The sequence below is a fragment of the Phyllobates terribilis genome, unplaced genomic scaffold, assembly GCF_046119375.1.
Source record: "Phyllobates terribilis strain yellow unplaced genomic scaffold, ASM4611937v1 Scaffold_1__5_contigs__length_1240528914, whole genome shotgun sequence".
Lineage (NCBI taxonomy): Eukaryota > Metazoa > Chordata > Amphibia > Anura > Dendrobatidae > Phyllobates > Phyllobates terribilis.
Genome location: NW_027362761.1, coordinates 881,739,959 through 881,752,172, shown reverse-complemented (window position 1 = coordinate 881,752,172; position 12,214 = coordinate 881,739,959). Strand labels below are relative to the sequence as shown.

Genomic DNA, 12,214 nt, shown 5'->3' with positions numbered 1-12,214 from the left:
TTGGCTGCCGAAGTTACATGTCCCTCTCTATATATAGAGCGGACATTTGTTTTGGTGCCATTTTGTCAGTGTAACAGCGCAGAGAGGCTGATCCTGCTGCTGCTACTGGATAGAGAGAAAGTAAGATAGTTAGCTATGCATTTGCTTGTCATTCAGCTAGTTTAGATAGATAGGATCCTGTGTGGCTGTGAAATCGACCTTCCAGCAGATCAATCATTTTTGCTAATAGTGTGGTCCAGAGACACCAGGCCACATTTCAGTATATAACTCTGTTGTGCTGATATTCTGCTCCATGCAGGAGTACATCTTTGAAACTCTAATTTCTTTCTGCTAATACCGTGGTCCTGAAACAAAGTCACATTTGTGAATAGAAAGATTTGGTGCTGGTAATTGCTTTGGCCAGGCAGGAGTTAACATTAGAAAATCTCTATTTTTTTCTGTTACTACCATGCTACAGAAATCAGGCCACATATGAGCTTTTAATTCTTTTGTGCTGATATTCTGCTCCATCCAGGGGTCCACATTAGAAAATCAAAATTTTTTCTGCTACTACCGTGCTACAGAAACTAGGCCACATTTGAGCTTTTGTTTTGTACTGATATTCTGCTCCATCCAAGAGTCTTGATTTCATAATCTAAATTGTTTGTGCTAATAGCGTGGTCCTGAAACCAGGCCACATTTCAGCATGGGACAGGGCTTGCAGCAGCATTTCTAGCTTAAACTTTAAACAGTAACAGGTAGATGAGTGACAGGTGTAGGCCTGGTGCTCTGAGACCTCTGCCAAATTCAGGCAACACACATAAAGGAGACCCAACTTGGAGTCCAAACATTTCCAAAAATTATGGTCAGACACTACAAAAGTGTCATAAATTTTTATTTATTTATTTTACTCACTTATATAGCGCCATTAATTCCACAGCGCTTTACAGACATTATCAATTTCCCCAGAGTAGAAAAAGTATAATGGGGCTCTGAGGCTATGTGCCCACGTTGCGGAAATGAAGCAGAAAATTTCTGCTTCATTTCCGCATGTCCTCTCCCGGAAAAACGCATGCGGAATTCCGCACGCGTTTATTGCGTGTTTATCGCGCGTTTTCCACATGCGGAATTGCCTTGCGTTTTTAATGCATTGCACAAGGCAATTCCACATGCGGAAACGCAAAATTAATGGACATGCTGCGGATTTTTGAACGCAGCATAAACGCTGCGGAAAAATCCGCAGCATGGGCATAGAACTTGCGGATTCTCATTGGGAACAATGGGATGCGGATTACCAAGCGTTTTACAAGCGTTTCCGCTGCGGAAAATCTGCAGCAAAAACGCTTGTAATCCGCAACGTGGGCACGCAGCCTAACACCCCTTCCACTACAGGCAACCCACCAGATGGAGGCCCAATTTGGAGTGTCCACATTTCAAAAAATTGTTAGTAACGTCAGCAGCAGTAGCAACAGCAGTCACAGAAGCTACGACAAAGGTGTCACAGACTGCAATAACGCAAGATCAATGGAGCACACTAAAAACTACACCATCGCCTAGTCTGCCCAGTCTGTGACTGAGGTGCAAAAGTCATTGGAGATCCATGACTTGCTCATCTTGATGAAAGTTAGGTCTACACTTTCAGGGAACAGCCGGATGCGCTTATCCGTCAGGACACCACCAGCAGCGCTGAGGACACTTTTTGAGAAAACACTGGCTGCTGGCTATGAAAAAACTTCCAAGGCAAGACAGGCAAGCTCAGGCCACTCTTCCATTTTCTAGACCAAAATTCAAAAGGGTCCAACCCCCCTGATGGCATTGATATTGAGCTTGAGATACTCGTGCATCATCTTCTCCAGTCGTTCACTACGTGTTAGACTTGTATTCTGTTCTGCTGGTGCACGGGCTGGTCTAAAAAATGAGTGAAATTACTCACTTAATTTTTTTTTTTTAGTTTACTCATATATCACCATTAATTCCACTGCTCTTTACAGACATTATTGACACTGGGGCTCATAATATAAATTTCCTATCAGTATGTCTTTGGAGTGTGGGAAGAAACCAAAGTACCCGGAGGAAATCCACACAGACACGGGGAGAACATACAAACTCCTTGCAGATGTTGTCCTTGGTGGGGTTGGAACCCAGGACTCCAGCGCTGCAAGGCTGCTAATGTTTTTGCGTTGACAACTCGATGTTCACATGCGTGCGTCCCTTTCCAGGGGAAAAAGCATCTGGCAAAATTTACTCTTGTACTGTGGATCTAACAGAATGGCAACCCTTTAGTCAGCACTATTTCTAATCCCAACAATATGGGCAACAATCATGTTGAAGATAGTGCAGCAAAAAGGCGCTCATGTGTCGGGCGCTTCCATGAGGTCCAAGTCCATGGAGTGTTGGGTGTTGGAAGAGGGGTTATACTCAACCTTGCTTCCTCCGTCCCCTCCCGTCAACCATGGACAACAGAGATGGGATCATTATCCTCTTCATCTCCAGAGTCACCCAGTGCCCAGTCAGCGAGATGCAATGCCTTTGGCCATGCTTGTGACGCGCCCCCTGGGCTGTGGGGTACTCGGCAGCCAGGGCTCTGGATGCCAGTATGGGGATATCACGGTGGCTGGCCGGGTCCGTGACCCAGGGCGGTCAGTAAAAGGGGGAATAGTTTATAGGGGATTTGGAAAGTTCGTGATGCCACCTGTGGAATGCGGTTAAAGGGGGCCGCCGCTGTGGAGCTGTCCTCTGGAGCTGGTGTTGCGGCAGCAGGGATGGTGTGGCGCTCCACAGGTAGAGCTAGCTCCAGGGCAGTGTAGGGGTAGATGGTGGATGCCGGTGAGAGACGGCAGGGCGGTCCCGAAGGAAAGACGGATACTCACACGGGGGTAAGCTTCAGTACCTTTACTGGTGATGATGCAGGCACGGTCCAGGGTACTCCGGACGAAGGGCGCACTTTTGGACTCTCTCCAGTGAGTGGGTATAGGGCCTCCTGATCCGTTGCTTTACTCGCTAAGCTTCTGGCCTGCCTGGAACTAGGCCTAGCTTGGTTACTGTCTCTCTCTCCCTTGCACTTGCTGACCTGGTGGTAGGGCTTTCTCTTGGAGATCACTCTCCCTGGACGCTGGGGCCTCCGTGACTCCTATCCCTGGTACTGTAGTCAGCGTTTGGTAAACCTGGGACCTATAGTCCTCCATGTTAGAACTCTCCTGTTAGGTTTTTTCTATTTTGCTGGTCACATGACCTTTTTGCCTATTTAATTCTGCTCCGCCCTTCTGGCCATGCTGGACTTCATTGTAAATTCTATTCTTAAGCTAGCCAGGTGCTTTGTAACCTTTCTCAGTCAGTTTAGCTAGGTCTTTTGACCTTTGTGTTCTGTGTTGTGTGTTTGTCTTTTTACTGCTACAATTTCTGCTAGGAGGTGTCCATCTTTCTCCCAGTCCCTAGTTCTTGTAGGGATCCCTCCCTCACATCTATAGGTCTGCGTTCAGACTAGCTGAGGACTTTAGCGGGTCTGATCGCAGGATCAGGTTCCCAGTTACATCATAGGGATCTAGCTTAGTTCTATTGCAGGGACAGATCTCCTGTCTTTCCTTAGTGCTTGTAGCCTATCATAACAGTAAGTCCAGCCCAAAAATATCTCTAAGGAAAGACCTCCAGTTTCCTTCATGGTGTCGGTTCAGGATTTGGCTCAACGCCTGCAGGGACTCTCTCTGGAGGTGGCCGAGCTCCAACAACACGTGAGTAGCTGTTCTGGAGCGCATTTTGTGGAGCCAAAGGTACGATTGCCTGATATATTTTTTGGTGAACAACAAGATTTTTTTTCCTTTAAAAATGCTTGTTTATTGTATTTTCGTTTGAGACCCAGATCCTCTGGTGACGAATCACAGCGCATAGGGTTCATAATGTCACTTTTGCGTAAAGAACCTCAGGGATGGGCCTTTTCTCTCCAACCTAGTGATCCGTGCTTTAGATCAGTGGATAGTTTTTTTTCTGCTTTGGGGTTGTTGTATGATGATCCTGATCGTGTCTCATCAGCTGAGACGGAATTGAGACTTTTGAGACAGGGATCAGGTAAAGTGGAATATTATTGTACTCACTTCCGTCGGTGGTCTGATCAGGTGGGGTGGAACGATTCAGCTCTGAAAAGTTTGTTTCTTGCTGGGCTAGGTGAAAGGGTTAAGGATCTGCTTATTGCTTATCCTACACCTGGAAACTTGCAGGAGGCAATGCAATTAGCTATACGGGTGGACAGGAGACTGTGTGCAAGGGTTAATGAGAGTAAATCTTTTGCCATGTCAGCTCCTAGTCTTGAGAGGGTCTGTACTGACATTGGAGAGCCGATGGAGATTGGGGCGATGTCACCCTGCTCTCAGGAAAAAGACCGCAGGTTTTCTGAAGGTTTGTGCTTTTATTGCGGAAAATCTGACCATTTCATTAAGAACTGTGTGTTTTGTATGAACAAAGAAAAAAAAAAAAAAAGGTCAGTTACGCCCGTATAGCCTGTTTAAACACTAAGGGGGTATTTCTTTCTGCTACTACTGCAGCTCAGGAAGAATTAATTGAATTTCGGGTATTTGTGGATTGTGGTTCTACTCTGAATGTGATTGATGGAGGATTCTTGGAAAAACTTAAATTAAAACCCAAACCTTTGTCATCCCCTATTGCCGTGGTTTCTGTCGATGGCTCTCCCTTGAAATGTGCTACTCACAAGGTTTATGAATTTCCCCTCACTATTAATGGTATTCACCAAGAAAATTTGGATTTGGTAGTATTAAATAATTTGCCTTCTCCAGTAATTTTGGGGTTACCCTGGTTAAAATTGCACAATCCTGTACTGGATTGGTCTACTAATGAAATTAAGTCCTGGAGCCCTAAGTGTTATGACAAGTGTTGTAACGGGCGCATTGCTGCTGTGGATAAAGGGGAATTACCTGTACCTATTCAGGATTTTTGGAAAGTTTTTTCTGAGGAGGAGTCGCAAATTTTGCCTCCCCATAGAGACTATGATTGTACCATTGAATTTGTCCCTGGAGCGACTCTTCCTAAAAGTCGTTTATTTAATCTTACTATTCCGGAGAGAAAGGCTTTGGAGGAATACATACAGATGAGCTTGGCCGCCGGTCATATCAGACCGTCTAAGTCACCTGTGGCTGTTGGATTTTTTTTTGTTAAAAAAAGGACGGCGGTTTACGTCCTTGTCTGGACTTTCGCGAGATTAATAAAATTACTGTACGTAATCCCTACCCACTGCCATTGATTCCTAATTTGTTTAACCAGTTTGTGGGGGCCAAGTGGTTCTCTAAAATTGATCTCCGGGGGGCATACAATTTGTTGCGCATGAAGGAGGGTGATGAATGGAAGACTGCTTTTAACACTCCTGTGGGTCATTTTGAGAATCTGGTTATGCCTTTTGGTCTTACCAATGCACCAGCATTTTTTCAGAATCTTATTAATGACATCCTTAGACCTTTGATCGGCAAAAATGTGGTTGTGTATTTGGATGACATTTTGATTTATTCGCCTGATCTGGAGTCTCATTGGCGGAGCGTACGTGAGGTATTACAGTTATTAATTGACAATTCGCTTTTTGCTAAGCTAGAGAAATGTGAGTTCGCTGTACAGAGAATTAGTTTTTTGGGCTACATTATCTCCAGCGAGGGCTTTGAGATGAACCCGGTGAAAGTTCAAGCTGTGCAGGAATGGCCTAGGCCTATTGGTTTGAAATCGATACAGAGGTTTTTGAAATCGATACAGAGGTTTTTGGGTTTCGCCAATTATTACAGAAAATTCATTAAAAACTTTTCTATTATTGTTAAACCACTGACCGATCTCACCAGGAAAGGTGCTAATACGGTTCAGTGGACTACTGAGGCCATTGAAGCGTTTGTGTTTCTAAAGGAGAGGTTCAGCTCTGCTCCCATCCTTATGCAGCCTGATGTGACTAAGCCGTTTTTGGTTGAGGTTGATGCTTCTTCTGTGGGGGTCGGTGCGGTGTTGTCTCAGGAAAACAAGGATGGAGTACACCCCTGTGCCTTTTTTTCAAAAAAATTTTCTGAGACTGAACTTAATTACGATATTGGTAATCGGGAATTGCTGGCTATTAAACTCGCATTTGAACACTGGCGTCATCTCTTGGAAGGTGCTGAATTTCCCATTCAGGTTTTCACTGATCATAAAAATCTGATCTATCTTGATGCTGCCAAGCGCTTGAATGCCCGTCAGGCTAGGTGGGCACTTTTTTTTTTGCGGTTTAATTTTTCCGTTACTTACATCCCGGGTACCAAGAATGTTAAAGCTAATGCGTTGTCTCGCAGCTTTTCTCCCATGGTCGGTGCTGAGGAGGAGGAGAGCATTTTACAAGAAGGTGTTGTGATTGTTGCATTGGACTCCGTTTTGGAAGATGAGATTCTTAAAGCACAGGAGAATGCCCCATCTAACACTCCCCATGGGAGGTTGTTTGTGCCTAGGACCTTTAGGAGAGATTTGTTTGTTGAGTTTCATGAGTCTCGGTTGGCAGGTCATCCAGGAATTTCTGAGACCAAGAGACTTGTGGGTCGCAGTTTTTGGTGGCCTGGATGGCAGAAGGAAGTCATTAAGTGGGTGCGTCAATGTACTGTGTGTGCTAGATCTAAGTCTTCTCATACTCCTGCTGCGGGGTTGCTTTGCCCTCTGGAGGTTCCTAGTGCACCTTGGACACATCTGGCTATGGACTTTATTACTGACCTTCCCTCCTCTGAGGGTTTCACGGTCTTCTGGGTGGTCGTGGACCGTTTTAGCAAGATGTGTCACTTGGTTCCCTTCATCAAACTGCCCTGCGCTAAGACACTCGCTAAGGCCTTTGTCAAGGAAATTGTCAGACTCCATGGTGTTCCTACTGACATTGTTTCTGATAGGGGACCTCAGTTCGTGGCTCGTTTTTGGCGTGCCTTTTGTGACAGGTTGGGAGTTCATTTGTTGTTTTCATCTGGATATCATCCTGAGTCTAATGGCCAGACAGAAAGGAAGAATCAGGATGTTGAGCAGTTCTTGCGTTGTTTTGTGGCAGACAATCAAGAGGGGTGGTCTGAGTTTCTGCCGCTTGCTGAATTTGCTCTTAACAACCATACATCCTCTTCTGCTGGGTGTTCGCCTTTTTTTTGTTGTTCTGGGAGACATCCGTCTTTTGGGTCATTCTCCAAATTGGTATCGGCTGTGCCTGAGGAGGAGAGTTTTTCCGGTGATTTGGAGAGAGTTTGAACGGATGTGCGTGGTAATCTTCAGGAGGCTAACAAAAAATCTAAGAGGTACTTTGACAGGAAACGTCAAGAGGTTTTGTTTACGGTTGGTGACATGGTTTGGTTGTCCTCTAAGAATCTGCGGTTGAGGATTCCTTCTAAAAAATTGGGTCCCAAGTTTGTAGGGCCGTTTAAGGTGCTTCAGGTAGTTAACCAATCTGCTGTTAGGTTGGAGGTTCCTACCTCCTGGAAGATTAATCCGGTGTTTCATGTTTCTCTATTGAAAAAAGCTGATGTATCAGATAGAGACGCCACTGCCACTGTTCCTCCGGTGGTGGAGGACGGGGAATATGAAATTTCCCGCATCCTTAATTCTAGACGGTATAGGGGGAGTTTGCAGTATCTCGTCGCTTGGAAGGGTTTCGGTCCCGATGATAACTCATGGGTGAGGGCGGATGATGTTTCTGCTTCCAGACTTGTCAGAGCATTTCACAAGAGGTTTTCTGATAAGCCTGGGCCTAGGTGATCCGGAGGATCCTCTTAGAAGAGGGGGTACTGTTAGAACGCTCCTGTTAGGTTTTTTCTATTTTGCTGGTCACATGACCTTTTTGCCTATTTAATCCTGCTCCGCCCTTCTGGCCATGCTGGACTTCATTGTAATTTCTACTCTTAAGCTAGCCAGGTGCTTTGTAACCTTTCTCAGTCAGTTTAGCTAGGTTTTTTGACCTTTATGTTCTGTGTTGTGTGTTTGTCTTTTTACTGCTACAATTTCTGCTAGGAGGTGTCCATCTTTCTCCCAGTCCCTAGTTCTTGTAGGGATCCCTCCCTCACATCTATTGGTCTGCGTTCAGACTAGCTGAGGACTTTAGCGGGTCTGATCGCAGGATCAGGTTCCCTGTTACATCGTAGGGATCTAGCTTAGTACTATTGTAGGGACAGATCTCCTGTCTTTCCTTAGTGCTTGTAGCCTATCATAACACTCCAGGGGTTCCGGTGGTCCCTACTGGGTGTAAAGGGTCCCTGTAGGCGCGGACCCGGTGTCCGGTATATATCTCGGGTTGAGCCTGGTATGCTCCTCTGCCCCCTCGCTACTTCTTCCTTCTCCTCTCGCCTTCGGCCACACTCGGGGCCCTCACTAGGCTTCAGTGCGTGCTGTACGCCTCAACTTGCCTCACACAGCAGCCTGCGTGCTGCTCTCTCACTCAGCACACTAAACTCTATATATCCCTATAGGGCTCCCTCTGCTGGTCTGGGGTGATAGGGTGGAGGTGTGTGAATGTTTGAGGGCCTCTTGTGGAGAAGTCCATCCATGCACCCTTCTGGGTTCTGTGGCACCAATGCGCAGCAGGGTGCCACATCCCCCCCTAGTAAAACTCAGTACTCCTGGACTGAAGCATTTTTCTCAAAACATTTTAAACAATAACATTTCTTCCCTTTATGGGAGGCACTTTTCTTGAACGTTACAGGTAACATTATAATACAATAATTACAATTATAAATAACAATAAAGTTACAGCAAGTTCCGTAACTTGGTGTCCATTTCACCGATGAAGGAACATGAGGGACCCGCCTGAAAACCCTCAACGTAGGCCCTGGGCGTGGCTACAGGGCATAGGTGATCCAGGTGCTGGACCACGTCTTCGGACACGTCAAGTGGGTTTTTGTTCCGTGGTCACTTAAGGGGCACTCCAGGGAGTGCAACTATGTACATGACAGTTTTTGGGCTGCTCACAGTCCTCAGCCTACAAGTCTTTTATATATACCCTTATGGGTAACTAAATGCAATTAGAAGTGTCCGTGTCACATAAATTGTCCATTAGCAAGGCAAGATAAATAAATAAATACATGAAATTATTACAAGAACATACCCTACAGGGTAACTATTTATACTGTCAGTGTTTCTCTATTTATTCCCTATACCAGACAGGGGTCTGGCCTTTTGTGCTACGCGATGACTTACGTAGTACTGGAATGGGTCGGGTCACATCCCAGTCTTCAGTGGACATATCTGCTTCTGGCTCTACCACTTCAAGCTCCAGGTCCATGGGCAACTTTCCGGGTCTTGCTCTCATGAGGTACGCTGGAGTACAATTGGTGGAACTCACAGGTATGTGATTGTACAGATCTACCAGGTCAGGTAGCTTGTCTGGCCACTGGTTTCTTTCTTCTAGAGGTAAGGTCTTCAACAGGTCGATGACTATGTTATTCATCTTTTCACATAACCCGTTGGTTTGGGGGTGGTACGGTGTAGTCCGGATCTTCTTACACCCATACAGATGGCAAAACTCTTTGAACAGCTCGGCTTCAAAGGCAGGGCCTTGATCCGTCAGCACCTTATCCGGGTATCCATGGGGCCTGCAGAAGTAGGCTTGAAACGTCCTCGGTGCAGTTTCTGCCGTCAGATCCTTGACTGGGGCTACCACCAGGAACCAGGAGTAGTGATCCACCATTGTCAGGGCATACGAGTAGCCTGACCTGCTGGGTGACAGCTTGACGTGATCCAGGGTGACGATCTCCAGGGGCTGGGTTGTCTTGATAGATTGCAAGGGTGCTTTCTTGCTGCTGTAGTCTTTTCTTCTGAGGTTACAGGGTCCACAATCCCGGCAACACCTCTCTGTGGAGCTCCGCATTCCAACCCAATAAAACCAACTCTTCAGGAGGGTTTCCAGCTTCTTCCAGCCAAAGTGCCCTGCTTGATCGTGATAGGCCTCCAACACCATTTGGATGTCTGTCCTGGGCACTACGATCTGCCATACCATCTCATGGGTCCTGGGGTTGACATACCTTCGGCACAGCTTCTCTCTATAGATGAACAGCCGGCTTCTCTCATTCCAAAGTTGCTTGGCTTGTGGAGAAGCGTCCTTCTCCAGGGAGGAACCTTCCTGGGTTATCAGTTCTTTGATACGGCTGACAACCGGGTTGCTGTCCTGGGTCTCCTTCCAACTGTGGTGAGGTAAAGGGTTTAGTGTCTTACCACGATACCTCCTGGAGGTGCGCTGCTCGTGGACCATCCCATTTCTATGGAAGGCAGGTAGCTCAATCTCCTCCAGGTCATCCACTTCTTATTCAGTGTCCGACTGGTGAGGCATTCTGGATAGGGCATCGGCGTTGGCATTCTTGTGGCCTGCCCGGTACTTTATGGTGAACTGATAGTTTGACAGACGGGCCATCCAACACTGTTCCATGGCTCCCAACTTGGCTGTCTCTAGATGTGTCAGGGGGTTGTTGTCAGTATAGGCCGTGATCTTTGTGGAGGCCAGGTAGTGCTTGAATCGTTCAGTGATGGCCCAGACCAAGGCCAGGAGCTCCAACTTGAAAGAGCTATAATTTTCTGGATTCCTCTCGGTAGGACAGAGCTTCCTGCTGGCATAGGCAATCACCTTCTCCTTGCCATACTGCTTCTGGCTTAACACAGCTCCTACTCCCTCGTTGCTGGTATCAGTGTACAGCAGGAATGGTTCGCTGTAGTCAGGGTAGGCCAGGATTTCTTTGCCAGTCAGGATCTCTTTCATCACTGCAAAGGACTCAGCTTGCTCTTTACCCCACTGGAAGGGGGGAGGGTTTGCCTCTGTTGGACTGTCCTACCAGGAGATCTTGCAAAGGCGCTGCCTTCTTGGTGTAGTCCTTTACAAACCTCCGGTAAAACCCGACCAGTCCCAGGAACTGACGTACCTCCTTGAGATTCTTCGGCTCCGGCCATTTCTGGATGGCAGTGACCTTCTCCGGGTCGGGTGCTATCCCTTCTGGACTGACGATGTGCCACAGGTACTGAACCTTCCGTTTGAGCAGGTGGCACTTGGAAGGCTTCAATTTCATCCCATACCGGGACAATGCTTCAAATACATCCGCCAGGTGCTTTAAATGGTCCTCATACATCTTGGAGTACACTATCACGTCATCCAGGTATAGCAGCACGGTCTCGAAGTTACGGTGTCCCAAACAGCACTCCATCAATCTCTGGAACATTCCAGTGGCATTGCAGAGTCCGAACGGCATACTGTTGAACTCGCAGAGTCCCATCGGGGTAGTGAAGGCCGTCTTGCCAGTACCTACTAGTGAGGTCAAGGGTGGAGAAGTAATTTGCAGACTTTAATGCAGCCAGTGATTCCTCTATATGGGGCAAAGGGTATGCATCTTTATGTGTTATGCGATTTACCTGTCTGTAATCTACACACATCCTCATGCTTCCATCCTTTTTCCTGACCAGGACCAGGGGAGCTGCCCAGGGGCTACAGCTATCTCTTATTACCCCTGCTTTCTTCATGTCATGCAACATTTCCTTCGCTTTCTGGTAGTGTGCTGGTGGTATGGGCCTGTAACGTTCTTTGATGGGTGGATGGTCACCTGTGGGTGTATGGTGTTGTACCCCTTTAATCCTCCCAAAATCAAGTGGGTGTTTGCTGAATACCTGTTCATATTCCTGGACCACCCTGTATACACCTTGTTTTTGATGGACAGGAGTGGCGTCAGTCCCAACATGGATCTGTTGACACCAATCCTCCAGCTGAGCTTCGGAGTCATTGTCCTCCACTGTATCTGGTGGGGTCAAGGATTCCACCGTGTGTATGGCATCATCATTCACGGTATACAACCTGGCAACAGTGGCGTATCTTGGTAATTTAAATTCATCCTCCCCACAATTTAGGAGACGTACGGGTACCCTCCCATTGCGTACATCAACCACAGCCCTGGCAGTTAAGAGTGTAGGTCTGTTCTCTGAGCTAATGGGCTCCACTACCGCCTGGTAGTTCTGTCCTTTGAGACCTATGGCTGCCCTACACCAAATCAGCATTTCACTCATCGGGGGAATCACAATGGGTATTGGGTCTGTCACCCGTACATTACCAATCTCACCACCTGTTAGCTTTACCTGTTGATGGTACAGGAGGGCTCGTATCTCTCTCTGGAGCACCTTCCTCTGCCCTGGTTTGGCGGTGTCAGCAATCTGTTGGATCAAAAACAACACTTCTCCCAAACAGTTACCGACAATATTTGTACCAAGTATCATATACAAGTCTGTATCACCAGGA

At 46.9% G+C, this 12,214-nt stretch overlaps 1 protein-coding gene across 3 annotated transcripts in view; it reads left to right on the top strand.

Annotated features, from left to right (window-relative positions):
• SYNPO2 (synaptopodin 2) overlaps positions 1-12,214 on the top strand; it is a 448,549-nt gene that overhangs the window by 312,315 nt on the left and 124,020 nt on the right. The window lies entirely within an intron of this gene.